This window comes from Leuciscus leuciscus, assembly GCF_965113295.1.
Source record: "Leuciscus leuciscus genome assembly, chromosome: 1".
Lineage (NCBI taxonomy): Eukaryota > Metazoa > Chordata > Actinopteri > Cypriniformes > Leuciscidae > Leuciscus > Leuciscus leuciscus.
Window position 1 is genome coordinate 21106870 of NC_138725.1, and position 17132 is coordinate 21124001.

The window sequence follows — 17132 nt, forward strand, 5'->3', positions numbered from 1 at the left end:
TGGATTTCAGGAGAAAATCCCCAGCACTCCCCCCTCTCACCATCATGAACAGCACTGTGGAAGCAGTGGAGTCATTCAGGTTCCTGGGCTCTACCATCTCTCAGGACCTGAAGTGGGCAAATCACATTGACTCCATTGTGAAAAAGGCCCAGCAGAGACTGTACTTCCTTCGCCAGCTGAAGAAGTTCAATCTGCCACAGGAGCTGCTGATCCAGTTCTACTCAGCCGTCATTGAGTCTGTTTTAAGCACTTCCATCACTGTCTGGTTTGGTTCAGCTACCAAATCGGACATCAGGAGACTACAACGGACAGTCCGGACAGCAGAGAGGATTATTGGTGCCCCCCTGCCAACCCTCCAGGACCTGTACTCTTCCAGAGTGAGGAAGAGAGCAGGTAAAATCATCACAGACTCCACTCACCCTGGACACCCCCTGTTTGAACTGTTACCGTCAGGACGGCGACACAGATCACTGGCCACAAGAACATCCAGGCACAGGAACAGTTTCTTTCCACAGGCCATTTCCCTTCTGAACACTTAACATGCCCCCCAAGGCATATGCCTGCAAGTGCAATACTCCCACTGTCTAGTGCAATATTCTCTTAACTCAGGTGATATTTATATTTATATTATTCATACTACTCAAAATACTGTAAATATGTTCATAATCTGTAACATGCACTAGACTCCCACTGTCTAGTGTAATATTCTCTAACTCAGGTGATATTTATATTTATATTATTCATACTTCTCAAAATACTGTAAATATGTTCATAATCTGTAAATGTTTATTCAGACTAAACCCAACTGTGACCCCTTTTTTTTACTTTTTATACTATTTTTTATTTTTTTTATTTTTTTATATATTTTATTCTTAGAATTTGTATTACTATGTTTCTTGTTGTATTTGTATTTGTATATGTGCACTGGAAGCTTCAGTACCAAGAAAAATTCCTTGTGGGTGCAAGCACACTTGGCAATAAAGCTCTTTCTGATTCTGATTCTGATTCTGATCTTTCACCTGCACTCAGTGCGGAAAGAGTTACACAAACAAACAAAGTCTTGAGCGTCACACTGGAGAGAAACCGTACACGTGATCAATGGGGGAAGAGTTTTGCACAATCAGGACACCTTAAAGAACACATGAACATCCACCCTGGAGATAAACCTTACAAGTGTTCACACTGCGACAAGAGATTCAGTCTCGGAAAAACATTTTTGTGGTCTTCAGTCCTGAAGATGCACCTAAAATTGCATACAAAAGTAAAGCCCCTTTCATGTAATTTGTTGAAAGTGTTTTTCACTTCTAGAACATTTAAAAGTTCATCAGAAAACATATACTGGTGTGAGAGAGTACATGTGCTTTGAGTGTGAAAAGATTTTTACTACAGGGAGCGATTTAAAAGTGCACCAGAGGATTCACGCTGGAGAAAAACCTTACAAGTGTCCATACTGTGATGAGATTCAGTATGTCAGGAATCCTGAAAACACATTCGTAGGTAGTCATCATATACTCACCCTCATGTTGTTTCAAACCTGTATGAATTTCTTTCTTCTGCTGAACAGAAGGAAGATATTTAGAAGAATGTCAGTAACCAGACAGTTTCTGGTCTCATTGACTTCCATAGTAGGAAAAAATATATACTATGGAAGTCAATGAGACCAGAAACTGTCTGGTTACTGATATATATTATTCTAAATATCTTCCTTTCTGTTCAGCAGAAGATAGAAATTCATAAAGGATTGAAACAACATGAGGGTGAGTATATGATGACAGAATTTTCATTTTAAAGTGGAGTGTCCCTTTAAAGTGACAGCAGCCTAATACAACTTGAAGCTGTCCATGTCATTAATGGTAATCAAACAAAAAAAGAAAAAGAGAAAATCACTCTCTTCCAGAGTATGTGAGCGGAGCAGCAACAATTTCCCCTCCGCGCTCTAAGCATTCAATAATCACTCCGCTCCGGGTTCTCCATTTCCCACTCCTCGCTCACTAGCTATGTTTCCATCAACACGTTTTTATCCGAATTATGTGATATCGAATGAAAAATGCCTTATGGAAACAGTAAAATTCGATTGAATTTCTTGAATATCGACTAAAATGAAATACGGTCGGTCTCATCGGATTTTATCTTGATCGATGTACGGTTTATGCGATAAACGCTGATGGAAACGTTATTTGCCGAATAAATAATGGATTGCGATTAAGTTTTAGGTCATTTTATGGGTACAACCCGCCACAAAAGAAGAAGTTTTAGTTAATTTTCGCCCAGTTTGTACCCATTATATACTGTCTGGTTTGCACACATGGCCGGTGTCAACTAAGTGGACAAACGAGGAGACGAGATACTTTTTGAATTTAATTTAACAGAAAAATAAAACGGCTATTATAGCAAAAATCTAAGAAATGTCATAATAGTCAAATAATGTCGCTATCAGCTGTCACATAAGCACCTAGAGTCCTGCAATGGGTTGGGTACCCGCATAAAAGTGGCTAAAACGGGTGGATTGTTTGTGACATTCCTAAAATTCACAGGCGGAGATGCAGGAGGATAATGAACTCCTTGCGGGCGGGTAGCGGATGAAAAATATGTGCAATATTTGTATGTCTAAATTGCCATTACACACTCGCAAATATGTGTTTTGGGCATCCTTAAAAATATTCTTGTTTGCCGTTACCCGACCGATCCTGTCAATTTAGGACCGACCCAATTAATTTTTTTCCCCTTTTAGTCCGACCGACTGCCCGGTTGTAAACTTGCGTTAAGATCGACCGAATTTTATTTTATTTTATTTTTAATTTTTTTTTACTCTTCAAACAACTAATACAAATGCAATAAAATAATATTAATTATATTTTAGTAGGCCTAAGTATTGTGTAGGCTACGCTCTTTCTTTTAAATAAAAACCCGTCAATCAAGCAAAATAATATTCAATGATTGTAGGGCAGGCTAATAAGCCTATGTGCTGTAGCCCAGTCATTAAAAAACAATTTAGTTTCATATTCATGTTTAAATAAAATAATATATATATATATATATATATATATATATAATATATATTTGTTTAAAATTGCATGTTGATTATATGAAAAGTGAAAAAAGCATGAATAAGATAAGATGATCCCGAATATCGGGAGACAAATGGAGTGGGCAGACATGATTTTGACCACTTTATTAAGTTTGTTTTTGTAGAAAGACTTTCTTTAAAGTGAATTTCGTTTTGTATTAATTGTATCTTAATTTTAACCAATGTTTAATCAACCATTTTCCTTGGATTTAATAAATAAGAGCTAAATATAGCAGGCAATAATCAGGACACGGAGAGGCGCCCGCGCGTGAACTGGAGGTAGCCTAGGCTACTTGAATGGCCCAAAACAAAGCGCACTTTAGCACTCATTAGCCCATTCATGAGGCTATTGTGATGTTGAGAGAGGTGCGAGATAAAAAATAAAGCACTTTAAATGGAATGATTTTAGCTTGTGTGAGATTTATCGCGGGCACGGGTCAGATCTGGTGCTGAACTTTGCGGGTACGGGCGGGGGCGGGTCTCCAAAAATGGACCTGTGCAGGACTCTGCACTATTACAGCTTGTGCAATATTGAACATTTGTTGGTAGATGGCGTGATCCATTTTGTCTAGCAAAACTTTGTTCGCAAATGTTTGCTTGAATGTTGTGCGATTCAGTGCGAAAATGAATGGAAACACCTTAAAATGTCTCAAATCAATTCGATATACCAATTTGATCGCAAAACAGCATGTGACGTCATTACGCACAGGTTTTTATTCGCTTTAAAGCCGTTTGATGGAAACACACTTTCACGAGCTTTATTCGCATGATTTTTTTTACCGAACTTCAGATAATTCGATTGACAAGTTGATGGAAACATAGCTACTGATATCAGAAACTCCACTCCATCTTCTCTCCCTGAGGAAACCTGCGGCTAAAGTTTTTAAGTATGCTCTGAAATCTCACAAAAGTTCTGTTTATAACATACTGTATATTAAATAAATAAACAAACAATTTTAGGATAATAGTTTCAACGTGGTTTAATGGAACATTAGTGTGTAAAAAAAAATTTCCTACGAATGTGAAGGTTATGATTATGGCGATAGACATGAGCGGGAGGGCTACTGAATATGATTGGGTGTAGTGCATTTTAAACTTATTTATTCACATGTTATCACTCTCTCACTAATGCATTAAATCATATGTAATCTTACAGTGCTACTTTATCTGTATCTGATTTAGAATGAGCAGAAATCTGTAAGAAATCATATAAAATAACTGACAAAAACGCACTGTTATTTTCATCTTTCCAAACAAAATTTGCACTGCACAAAGCAGCAATGATATTTAACTTTTAATGTTGATAACCATGTAATAGGCTTGGCATGGCGTCTTTCTGACTTGAGTGATCCCCCTGTATCAAGCTGTGTGAGCTCTTGCTAAAATGCAGTTATATTTTGCGCCGTTTGCATGAATTGTACTCGTGATGGAGTGGTAGTGGAGCGCTTTTGGAGCGAGTGAAAACCAGGACGTTCGCTCCCGCTCCCATCCGCTCACAAACTCTGCTCTTGACTGAATGACTTTAGTAGCATTAATCCATCAATTTATACAGTAAAGAATGTGCAGTGTTATTTTACATTTGATAAATGTATTTAATTTCTTTACCTTAAAGGTGCTTTATGTAAGAATGAAGGTACTGCAGTCCAAATTCAAAATGTCGGAGACTGTTGTTTCTCCTACTCAGACTCGATGCTCACGCGGGTCGCCAGTTTGAGGACACGCAACAGGATCGAGTGCAATTGACGACGAAAACCGAGGAGACTTATGGCGCTTTTCCATTACCAGTACCAGCTCAACTCGACTCGACTCGCCTCGGCTCGGCTCGCTTTTCGCTCCGTTTTCCATTGCAGATAGTACCTCCACAATAGTACCTGGTCGTCATAGCGACGCTGCAGGAAACTGCCGTGACTTAATCTTTTACGCGAGACGCGCGAGACACACCCGCTACCCACACACACAGGACAATGGAGGAAATCGAGTGTATGCTGTTTTTGGATGTTTTTGTTTTTGCTGTTTTTTATTCAGGATACTCCGTCTGGCGCGTGCAATGATGACGCAGTGAATAGTGACGATTCTCTCTGACCAATCAGCAGTCTGCCGTGTTTTCACGTCACATTTTAGTATCGCTTCAGCTCACTAGAACCTCGCCGGAGGTGGTATGAAAAAAAGTACTTGGAAGCAGGTACAGGTACAACTTTTACACAGTGGAAAACCAAACAGAGCCGAGTCGAGTCGAGTCGAGGCGAGCTGGTACTGTGTAGTGGAAAAGCGCCATTACAGACTTTAAGTCATTGAGTTGATTTTTTTCCGTGTTTTAATATGTTCTCGTTCATAGAGATGTTTAGATGGACACAGAGGCTTTTTAGGTTGTGTGGAATCTGCAATCTCTGACCAGTTTGTTTGCTTGTTTCCAAGGCAGCGAGACGCTGTGTTTCCCGCTGTAGAGTTGATAAATGTTGCTATACCCCTTTAAGGTTGGTGTTACATGGGAAGGTGGGTGTGGTCTGGTATAGCAGACTGCAGGGTTGCAGAGAAAATAAAAACAAGGAACACGTTCAGTTGTTAAAGCTATCCTGTGTTGTGGTCAGTTATTGATAAATCTACACCCGCCAACTGGCATCCCATGGTGTGGAAATACTATTGGCTGAACTGGCAGTGGGCGGAGTCACACAGACCAAAATAAAACCTGACTGACAACACCGAAGGTGTAAAATAATAAGTAAAATAACTGGCTTTAGAAGTGTTTTTCAGAGAAACGAGTATGTGAAGCATGTTTCCTAAATATCTGCAGACATGTTATGGTATTTTTTTGCTTTAGTAAGAGTAAAAAAGTACCATACAGCACCTTTAATAGGCTACTACTGTTAGACCTTAGTTACCATAGTATAATGGTAATCTTGTTTCTCCACGTCTTCATACCAGTGTATTTACAAATATGTTTTGTTAATTTGTTTTTCATAATAGTAATTTGTTCAACATGCTGTTTCTTTGCTGTAGATTTTTACATTTCAGAATATAAAGCCACTCAGTTTTTACATTATTCATTCCAATAAGAAATACCATATTGTATCGCCTGGACGGGATCACGAGGATTGATTCAGTTCTAAGCTTTTAACCTTTTTGGACCACTTCATGTAAATCACAGGCCTAGCTTGGATGAGTCTGGATCAGATTGCCCCATTGTCACTTTAGTGGCCTGGCAGAAGATAACAGAGATGGGGGACTCGAGTCACATGACTTGACTCGAGTCAGACTCGAGTCTCAAATTTAAGGACTTGAGACTTGCTTGACTAAATTAAGAAAATGACTCGACTTGACTTTGACTTGAGATCCAATGACTCGAGACTTGACTTGACTTGAACTGTGTGACTCGAGAATGACTTGATATACATTTTTATATAAATCATTGCAACATCAATTGATGAACAAAATGAAAGCAACGGAACCATTGACGCCAGTCATCAGATTCTGCGCGATTGCGTGACGCTGCACAAGCCCAGAAAAAACATACATCGCGGTGAACGCGCTAAATACAAAAACTTCTCCCAGCATCTTTTATTTTTGGATATAAACACTAGAAATTGACCATATTCATACACGAAGATTTGCTGTACGCATAATAACAGGCAAGGGATATCGGACGACCATCACAACCTCGAACAGTCGAACTCCATTCGCCACGTCTAAAAGTAAGGCCTGTTTAGCCTAACCTGTTTGTTATAGTTAATTTGACTATCTTTATATCTAGAGAGAATATTGGTCAAAACAGCATGCCTCTTTATACACAATTATGTTTTCAAATGTAGCTTAATGTTGTTAATATTCAAATGATAATTAATGATGGCATGTTTTGTATAACATTTGCACATTTCTTTCCAATCATGCTTTAAAGCCAAATATGTCGTTCTTTCCAATGACGAAAAACAACATAGAAAACTGTTAATGTTTTGTCGTGTTTTATGTTTCTCTTAAAGCAGGGTTAGATGTTATCAGGGGGTTGGGGGCAAAATGCCAGCAGAATTAATATGCACCCAAAATTCAAAATGTGGTGGAAAAATTGACCCATATGAGTTATTTTTATAATTAGCCTATAACATATGATATTAAAACATATTTCCAGAATATTGGCGCGATTGCAAATGTGATAATGATTTTTTAAAACAGTTCAGTAAACAAAGAGTGAATATTGTGATGTGACATTTTAGACATAATATTCCCAATATTCTCAGTTTTTGCTCTATTTCACCAATGACAACAGTTCCAAACAAGCCATAGAAAGAGTAATGCGTATTTGTGATTCAGTGACCTAGTTGCTTAGTTCCAGAATGAATCTGCCGTTTTGAACAAATCAGTTGAATGAATGCTTCTATGACTCGTACATTAAGACGGTGATTTGGCGCCACCTATTGGCGGATTTAACTTAATTAAAAATATATAACTTATATAAAGGGGATGCCAGTTTGAAGAATGCCATTTGGTGGCATAAGAATCATTATACTTGAATTGTGAATTGTTTAATACCTTTTAATGGTCTTCTGCAATGTTTGAGGCATATTTATTTTTTCATGCTTTAATGTTGGCCTAATTTCAGGTACATTTACATTGTAGTTTGAAATTGTATTTATTTTAATTTTTTAGATTTTTATTGTAGTAACCACTCAGCTGTATGTGGAAATGCATATTTTTTTTAAAAAAATGTTGCAAATAAAACCATAGTCCACAACTTCTGTAGTTTTAACTTATTTTAATATATAAATTCAGTGAAATCATCAAATGTTTGTATGACTTGCCAGTGACTTGTGACCCAAGCTACGACTTGACTTGACTTGACTTGCTTGACATAAAGCAGTGACTTGACTTGACTTGACTTGCTTTTCACAAAATTGACTTGGACTTGCTTGAGACTTAAGGTTAAGACTTGAGACTTGCTTGTGACTTGCACATGTTTGACTTACTCCCACTTCTGGAAGATAAACAGAAACACCTTTGTGAGCTTCAAAAAGATCTTAATCAACTCAACTTCACTCCCACAGCAGGCTCGAAAGACCATGTGGCTTGGACACCGGAGAAACACACTCAATACAATATACAGACACAGACATTCTTTTCATTTCACTCATAATTAAGTGATCCCAGAATGTGTATGATATATTCCTGTGTGTATGTATGTCCCCCACCTTATATCAGCCTATTTATGAGTGTTTAGTTGTGTTAGTCAAAGTCTAAGTGCTTATATTCAAGTATAAGAATGTATATCTGCTTTAATATCTTCCATATTAATAACCATACCTTCCATGGTATCGAAATAATCCTCTAGTTACACCTTAATTAACGATGTGTAGTAAGTTACGATAAAATGTATTATACTATGTTTACCATCCTTTGGAATAAAAATGACCATAAAATTTGTATACCACCATAAAACATGCTAATTAGGTCATTTAAAGGAGATAAAGGAACGACGCACTCTCCGGAAGAGCCAAAATAAGGCTGCAAGCTCACGAACCACATCGAGGATCTACAGACACTCTCTCTCTCTCTCTCACACACACACACACACACACATTCTCGCTCAGCATTTAGATGCGTTTAAGATTGTTTGCCCCTGCCTTAAGGTTAACTGTTTGTGATATTTGCCATTCTTTGATCTTCTCTCTCTTTCTTTCTTTTTTTTTGATTATTCTGTGTATTCTTTGGTGTCTTATGTTGTTGTATGTATTCGTAGTTTCATTTATTAAAGATCATACAGTAATATTTCAGTACTGTAGTGAATTTTATAAGAATGTGTATACCTCTACTCACAAGTGACAGATGATGCTTTTTGAAATTGTTGCAAATTAAACCCATTGATAAACCTGAAAAGGACACTTGTGATAAACCTACTGCAATTTCTGAATCGACGGATGCAATTAATCGTCTGAAAATTTCAACAGTTTTTTTTCCAAAGAGCTCTTTTCTAGTAGAGGTGTATGTTGAAAAGCATTGAGAGACCGTCTCTTCCACCCACACTAACACAAGGTTTAAGTTTTGGATGATATTCAGAACTGATTAATGATAATGGGTTTATACTATTCTTTGATTTTTATAAAGCATTCGACTCTTACTAAAGATCAGCACAAAAGGTGTTTACTTAAAGGAGTCATGAACTGGATTGTTTTATTATTTTATAATGTTGCCTGGGGTGCCCTTATAATGTTAGTATGATTTTTACATCAAAAATTGTCATAATTTATAAATAAAAGCCATTTTTCCAGAGGTGGGAGTAAGTCACACATGTGCAAGTCACAAGCAAGTCTCAAGTCTTAACCTTCAAGTCTCAAGCAAGTCCGAGTCAATTTTGTGAAAAGCAAGTCAAGTCAAGTCAAGTCACTGCTTTATGTCAAGCAAGTCAAGTCAAGTCGTAGCTTGGGTCACAAGTCACTGGCAAGTCATACAAACGTTTGATGATTTCACTGAATTTATATATTAAAATAAGTTAAAACTACATAAGCTGTGGACTATGGTTTTATTTGCAACATTTTTTTTTAAATATGCATTTCCACATACAGCTGAGTGGTTACTTCAATAAAAAATAATAAAATAATAAAGATTTAAAAATTTCAAACTACATAGCCTAAAATGTAAATGTAACTGAAATTAGGCCAACATTAAAGCATGAAAAATAAATATGCCTCAAACATTGCAGAAGACCATTAAAAGGTATTAAACAATTCACAATTCAAGTATAATGGTTCCTATGCCACCAAATGGCATTCTTCAAACTGGCATCCCCTTTATGGAACATGAACACATCCCAACAAGTTAGATCTTTCCTTTTTAACAAAAGAATAACAAGAAAAAAACAGTAATAATTGAATTGACACAAAACTTACACCAGTCAATCAGGTGGATTGACTATTGTACATTATTAATCTGTGTGAGTGAGTGATTTATTAATATTTGTGAATGAATGTGTGTGCATGTGTATGTGTGAAAAGTGTATTGTTTGCATGTCCATGGTTGTGTTTGACTGTGTGTGTGTGTGTGTGTGTGTGTGTGTGTGTGTGTGTGTGTGTGTGTGTGTGTGTGTGTGTGTGTGTGTGTGTGTGTGTGTGTGCGTGTGTGTGTGTGTGTGAGAGAGAGAGAGAGAGAGAGAGAGAGAGAGAGAGAGGTGATTTGATTGAGTGTGATTGATTCATTAATATTTGTGAGTGAATGTGTGTGCGTGTGTATGAGTGAAGAGTGTATTGTTTGTTTGCATGTGTGCATGGTTGTGCTTGCAAGTTTGAATTTTTGTTTTGTGTATTTGTGTATGCATGGTTCGGTTTGAAAGTCTGTATGTTTTTTTTCTTTGTGTGTCGGTGTCTTTTTACAAAGTTTTAGTGGTATTAACTAGCGATTTCTTTTTACTTACTCTATGCCCTATATACTAGCGTTATAAGCTAAACAGTTTTTAGAGATAAAACTCTTTACATTCGATTATCATGAAAACAAATCCCAGAGAACGGTAGACTGTACCAATGCATTATTAATTATTATTAAATTACAGTTACATTTTTGTTATATTTCTTTTAACATTCAAGTCAACCCTGGGATCATAGCAGACTATATTGGTAGCATATAACTAGACAGTACAAAGGGATGCATGCAGGTAAGAAAAACTGGAATATGGCATATTTTAACATATTTTAACCCGATTTTCATTTTCATTTTCAAGAAAATATTTTTTCTCTGTGCTTTTGTATGTAAGGGATTATTCAGATCATTAAAAAAATCATTAACCCAAGGCACTCGAATATTATTAAAAATATATAGAAAGCCTTTATTTCATCATGGCTTTAATATTTTAAAATCAGGTGACAACACAGAGATTCCGGAAAATACACGGATAAAGTGACCCAAGATTTGACCCGGGTTCGTTTGATTTAGGTTCATTCACACTGCCAGTTTGGCAGTGCCAGTGATTTCCCGGAATCAGAGATTGCGTTCACACACAACCCCTAAAGACATGTAATGTCTTAGCAGCGTCTTAAGTTTGCTTATGAGCTTTTCTCTCTCTCTCTCTCTCTCTCTCTCTCTCTCTCTCTCTCTCAAACCACGCTTGTGCATTTTTTTCTTCTTCTCTGATTAGATCATAAACTGGCGCATTACGTACCGTTTCAAAGCTGGCGAACGATCCTGCGCTTCAGCGTCATCACTACGACACTGCATTATCACGGCTTTTGTTCACACAGCGCGCGTTCCTGCTGCGTCACGTGATTGTTGCGGTGCGTTCAAATACAGATATTTATTTTTAAAAAGACAAGTTATTTCGAGTCATTTACCTCAAGTCCGAGTCAAGTCTCAAGTCATGAATATCAAGTCAAAGTCAAGTCAAGTCTTTTATTAATATTTGTCAAGCAAGTCTCAAGTCCTAAAATTTGCGACTTAAGTCTGACTCGAGTCCCCCATCTCTGCATTTTTCCAAGCCTGATTTCAGCCTCAGATTTGAACGCTCTGTTTTAAGGGGCGTGTCTGCTGTGAGACTGCAGTGCAAACGCCCACTGCTGTGATTGGCTGACATGCTTGCATATGAAATAGCTAGTATTACATTTACATTTATTCATTTAGCTGACGCTTTTATCCGAAGCGACTTACAATTGCTATATATGTCAGAGGTCGCACGCCTCTGGAGCAACTAGGGGTTAAGTGTCTTGCTCAGGGACACATTGGTGTCTCACAGTGGATTCGAACCCGGGTCTCTCACACCAAAGGCATGTGTCTTATCCACTGCGCCACTCCTCCCGTTCATTACATGAACTCTCTCGAAAACTTTTACTACGTTTTTACTATTACAGCTATCGAGATGAACAAATCGTGAAAAGTATCGTTTAAAGCATTATATTTAAATCTATTCCATCACATGAAAGGTTGCAGCATGATGAGCACTGACTGAGCAGATGACAGACAGTCTGTTGATTGCGTGAATAAAGATCTTATCATTGCAACGCAATTTTTGTGAAATGTTTAGCACAGACACCTAAGCCAGTGGGAAGGGTTGTAGGAACCGCGTCATTAAAAATGAATTTAATCCACTGGTCCCTGATAGCTTGGTCCGTTCTTGGGAGAGAAAAAGCATTTCCATGTTGATTCTGGCAGTCAACAACAGAGCAACTCACGTGTGCACCACGTTTCTGCATCTTTCACGGTCGAGTGCGTACTTCGAATCGGAATTCAGTAATGGCGGCGCTCGACTGAATATGAGGGGGAGAGGGGCAGGGCGGGCTTCCTGCAGCATAGGTCTGCGGTGTCTGCGCAGAAATTAACATCACGTATTTGAGTGCGCGTGCACGTGGGCTGGTTGACGAACCCAGGGGGTAAACAAACGCTTCACTTTTAAATATCGGCTTCCCGGCCAGTGTATAATCGTTAGGCAATCATAACATACATTTTTTTCTCGTGGAAAAGTGAAAATTACAGGTCATGACTCCTTTAATTTAAATTATATTGACTTATGTGTTTGTTATTTGTGTTGTAGACTTATTTGTTGTTTGTTGTGTAAGGGATAATGTATAGAGAGGCGGTCGTTATAGCGAATAACAACCCCGACAGGCTGAACAGGACCCCGACGCGAAGCGGAGGAAAAAGAAAATTCCGCCAAAGAAAATAGTCCGTTCCGCGTCCATAGCAATGCGCTGTTTTTCATGGCAACGGTCTGTTATACTTCCCAGTATAACCAGGTATAACAAGTATAACAGTCTGTTATACTTGTTATAATTCTACATTGGAATTCAGCCAAGCCATGTAATAATTGTTATTACAAAAAAAAAAAAAAAAAAAAAACCCCCCCAAAATAAGGGTTCAGCCTTTGAATTGGGACATCCTTCGTCGCGCCGCTGTGACGCAATCGCACTTCAAATGCGCCCTCCGGATTGACACACACACACACACACACACAACGTCGAGTCTTCTGAGGTGAGGAGAGCAGTTTACGATATTTCTCATATTTACACAACTTTCAAACACACATTATACTGTTTGATTAAGCGACAGGCTCATTTCTGTATTGTTTTCATCGATCACAGCCATACTTGTGCGTCTTTTCTGGCGTCTTCCTACTGAAATAAACATTTAGTGCAGCAGCAGCGAGCATGAGGAGAATATGTGGAGTTCATTCAGACCTGAGCGATGTTGTGTTCGTTTGTGTGATTGTCTCGATGTTTGTGTGAGAACTGTTACTGAATGTCAAGACAAAAGTAAAAGTTTGAGATCTGTGAGGGGAATGGGACTCGATATCAAGTGTTGCTGCTGCCGTTTTATTTCTAACTTACTCTTAACATCTTTGGGTTAAATTTGGTAGGCTATTTCTTTACTTTGCATTGTAAAATAAACTGGAAAGGATACCGCTAAATACTTTACATTGAGCCTATAGGGAGCCACGTGAGACAATTTAATATACATGTAAAAAATAATATATACGTATAATGAATACAGTTCGACATAGTAAATGTTATTGTTTTGTGGTGCTCTTTATTTTAATAAAGGTTTTATGATCATTGTCAGTTTCTGCACAAAACTGTAACATGTTAATGATCTAATTACATTATTGCAGTGAATGTAGTTATTCAAATTTAGATTCATATGGACATTTTATTGTTTAGTAGGGTATAGTTATTTACCTGAGTGTCTGTCAAGTGTCTGTGTTTGTTTTGTATTATTGATGTTTTATCCATGTCATATTGTGAGAAATAGCAGTATCCTATTTCAATATAGCAGTTTTATAGTCTTTTATCATGTATCCTGACTCAAATAATGTGTTTCTAACAGCAAACACTCAGAATAAAGTGAGATGATCTGCTGATGATCCTGAATGGCTTGTTGAATGAGTGTTGATAGTCTGAGGCTCATCAATATTAACAGATCTGCTGAAAACACTCTTTATTTCATGACAATAGTTCCTGTTTTCACCTCATTTATTATGCTGATGTCTTCAGATCTCCTGTAAATTGACACTTAAAGCTCATTTCATTGGTGTCAACAGACTGAGGAGTTACTGTTTATGCTTGTAACTGTTTTTCTTACCATTGCTTAGCCTATACATGGAAGATTTTACACTATTTATATTCTGTTGTCCATGAGCATAAAAACAAACTCAGTAACTGATATATTTTTGATTTTGCTTGATCAGCTCCTCCCATTATAGTTCATCATCAGTGAAGCTCCTCCCACATCAGTCACATCATCATTGAAGCTCCTCCCATATCACTCACATCATCAGTGAAGCTCCTCCCACTGCAATTCTCCAATAAATGCTGGAATATTCCCATCAGCTACAAGTGAAGACGAGCATCAGAGCATCAGGAAGAGCTGAAATCTGCAAAGACTGAGTTTATTAAAGAGGACAGTGAGAACATGAGTGATCCAGAACCCTGCAGAATGAAACACACTGAAGATCCTGAAGAACAAAGAGGTTGGTGTTTATTCTCCATTCATTCATGATGCCAAAGAACATTCATGTTAGAAACATTCAAGCACTTCATCACATTTAGATAAACAGTTAAACTATGAAATGGTAAACAGGTTTTCAAACTAAATATAATTATATCTCTGTTATTTTACATTTAAATCTGGTTCACATTTTTTTGCATCCATGTTACCAAATTTTTTTACATTTCTCTCTACTTTGGTAACAGGCTTGATAAATGTGATCGACACTGAACAGTTTGTGTAAAAACGGAGAAAATGGATTGAGATTATTTTATTGTCCTCCCATCAGCCAGTAGAAAGAGCCCAGATAATGAGTGATCGACCGATACAGATTTTTAAAAATATTATATTATATATCATTTTTTATAACCAATACCGATTATTTGCATGGTTATGTCCCCTATAACCGATATACAGAACCAATATTTATTTATTTATTTATTTATTGTTTTATTTCTGTTTTTGAGAATTACAGCAATATCACTGAACTATAAAACTGATTAACACTTGTTTTCAATTCTGTAATTTCACTTGCATGGAAAAAAAACTAACATTCTAAACCACCTGAATAAAAACATTGCTACTCCAGTGTAGCTTATGCTGAGTTCACACTGGACGATTTTAGGCCCGATATTCGCCCGCCGACAGGTTTTGTGAGATCGCCGACAAGTGTCCGAAATCATAGGCAAATCGTTCACGTGATTGACAATCAGGCAGTGTGAATTATCAAAGATGCGATCTGAGAGAATCGCCGGTGATTTGCAGACGCACGTGAGATATTTGGCATGCTAAATATCTGGAGCTGTTGGCGATTCATAATCCTGCTGTGTGAATGTGTTCTGACTGAAAACGGCATCGGCGATGACCTACAGCCAATGAGAGCGCAAGATACAGGGCAGCGGGATGTTCGGGGAGGAGTTATAGACCACAATATCAGTATTTTAATATACCTACAATTATATCAAACAGAAACAAAGCACAAACATTTGCTTGACCAGCAACAACAACAGCACAAAAACAAGAACAGTGACCACAATTAATTGAATTTCTAATTATGATTACGGATGTCACGATTATGTAATCGTATAAATATAGATTACGAAAAAAGGTCCATCTACATTATTCTACGTGCTTATGTTAAGTCCCCTTCATTTATACACCTTCATTTAACAATATAGATGGTTTCAAAGCAGCTTTACAGTGATAATAGTAAAATTACAGTAACAGAGGTTGTTTTGGCTTTACAGCAGCTCTAGAATAAAGTTATTTTCCAACTAAAGTTAGTTTTGATTGATTCACTCAATCAAAGATATCATTAGTTATTAACTTAGGGGTAACACGACACAGTTCTAACAGAAAACACTCAATGCTCTCCGGTCCACTCATCTGCACAAAACAGTGCCTGGTGGCTCGAGAACGCGATATAAAAAATCATCGTGCTGATTGTTTTTGGCCATATCGCCCAGCCCTACCCCCTTCAGCATGTTATGTTGTGAGAGGAGAATCACGACTACTTCAGAGAACCCAGCGCAATATAGGAACTACCAAAGTGTACACCGAAATAAAGCCTCACGCACAAATGTGGCGCTGCGCACTGTATATCGCTTCGCTATATATAATGCGCAAAAGAAACTACGAGCATGCATAGTCGTTACGTTGTAAATTAGCAAGACATGAAATTAAAGTAAAATACCAAAAAATCACGTTACTGGTACTTCAGTCTTCATGTGTTCGCTGAGAAGGATTTGCTTGCAGGTATGATGATGTTCATTCTGTTCATCAGGAGCAGTTTCCATGTTTCATTAACCGTTCTTGTCAGTATTGTGTATTCATCATGGTAAATGGTGTTTCCATAACCACAAAATGCCACTTAATGTGTTATTTTATACATTTTTAAATTACTGGTGGCTCATGCGAATGTTGTATTAACAAAAACTAGTTTGGGAAATTGGGATATTTAATCATTTAGCCTCATAGGCCTAGTGTTTATTTATCAGTATTAGTCATATTCTTACAATGTATGTCTATATACGTGTGTGTGTGTCAACAATTATTATTAATGCCAAGAATTATTAATGTTTTTTTCTATCTAGATTATGAATTACCTGTTGGTTATAATAAAGACTCGGCACTCATTTCTTTGTAAAACGCACTGAACAAAATAGTGTGTTACACTTTACCGTGCGTTCAAAAACATGTAGTACAACTATTCTTCTGTGAAACAAACAGAATACAAAGTGTGTATTTTTCCAACCATACAAAGCTGACAAAGCTCTATTTTTATCTGTGCGTTTACACAGAACGTCTGTGATCATAATCTCCACACAGCGGTAATGATTTAGACGTTTAAGCCCTGAAGACATTTTAAGAATTGTTTTGTCTGAGTGATAAAGCAAGGAGAGTCAAAAGGGACGTATTGTTTGATAGAACACTTTTCAAACCTTTAGACCATATATATATAAAAAAAAACATATTTGGACATTCTCATCCCGAGAAACTGCTTATAAAAGAAAAAAAACATTTTTTTCTTATTATTTTAAATTCTTAATTGACATGCAATATCTCAGGAAGGAAACTTTTTTTGGTGAAGTTCCCCTACATGTGAGCTGCATCCAGATCA

General features: G+C 37.3%; 2 protein-coding genes across 2 annotated transcripts in view; both read left to right on the forward strand.

The window, feature by feature from the left end:
- The window catches only part of LOC309501189 (uncharacterized protein), a 60767-nt gene that overhangs the window by 37825 nt on the left and 5810 nt on the right, over positions 1-17132 (forward strand). The window lies entirely within an intron of this gene.
- The window catches only part of LOC309500840 (uncharacterized protein), a 41614-nt gene continuing 37457 nt past the window's right edge, over positions 12976-17132 (forward strand). The window contains exon 1 of the mRNA XM_082172593.1: positions 12976-13569. The gene's annotated coding sequence lies outside the window, so the exon portion shown is untranslated. The remainder of the gene's footprint in view (positions 13570-17132) is intronic.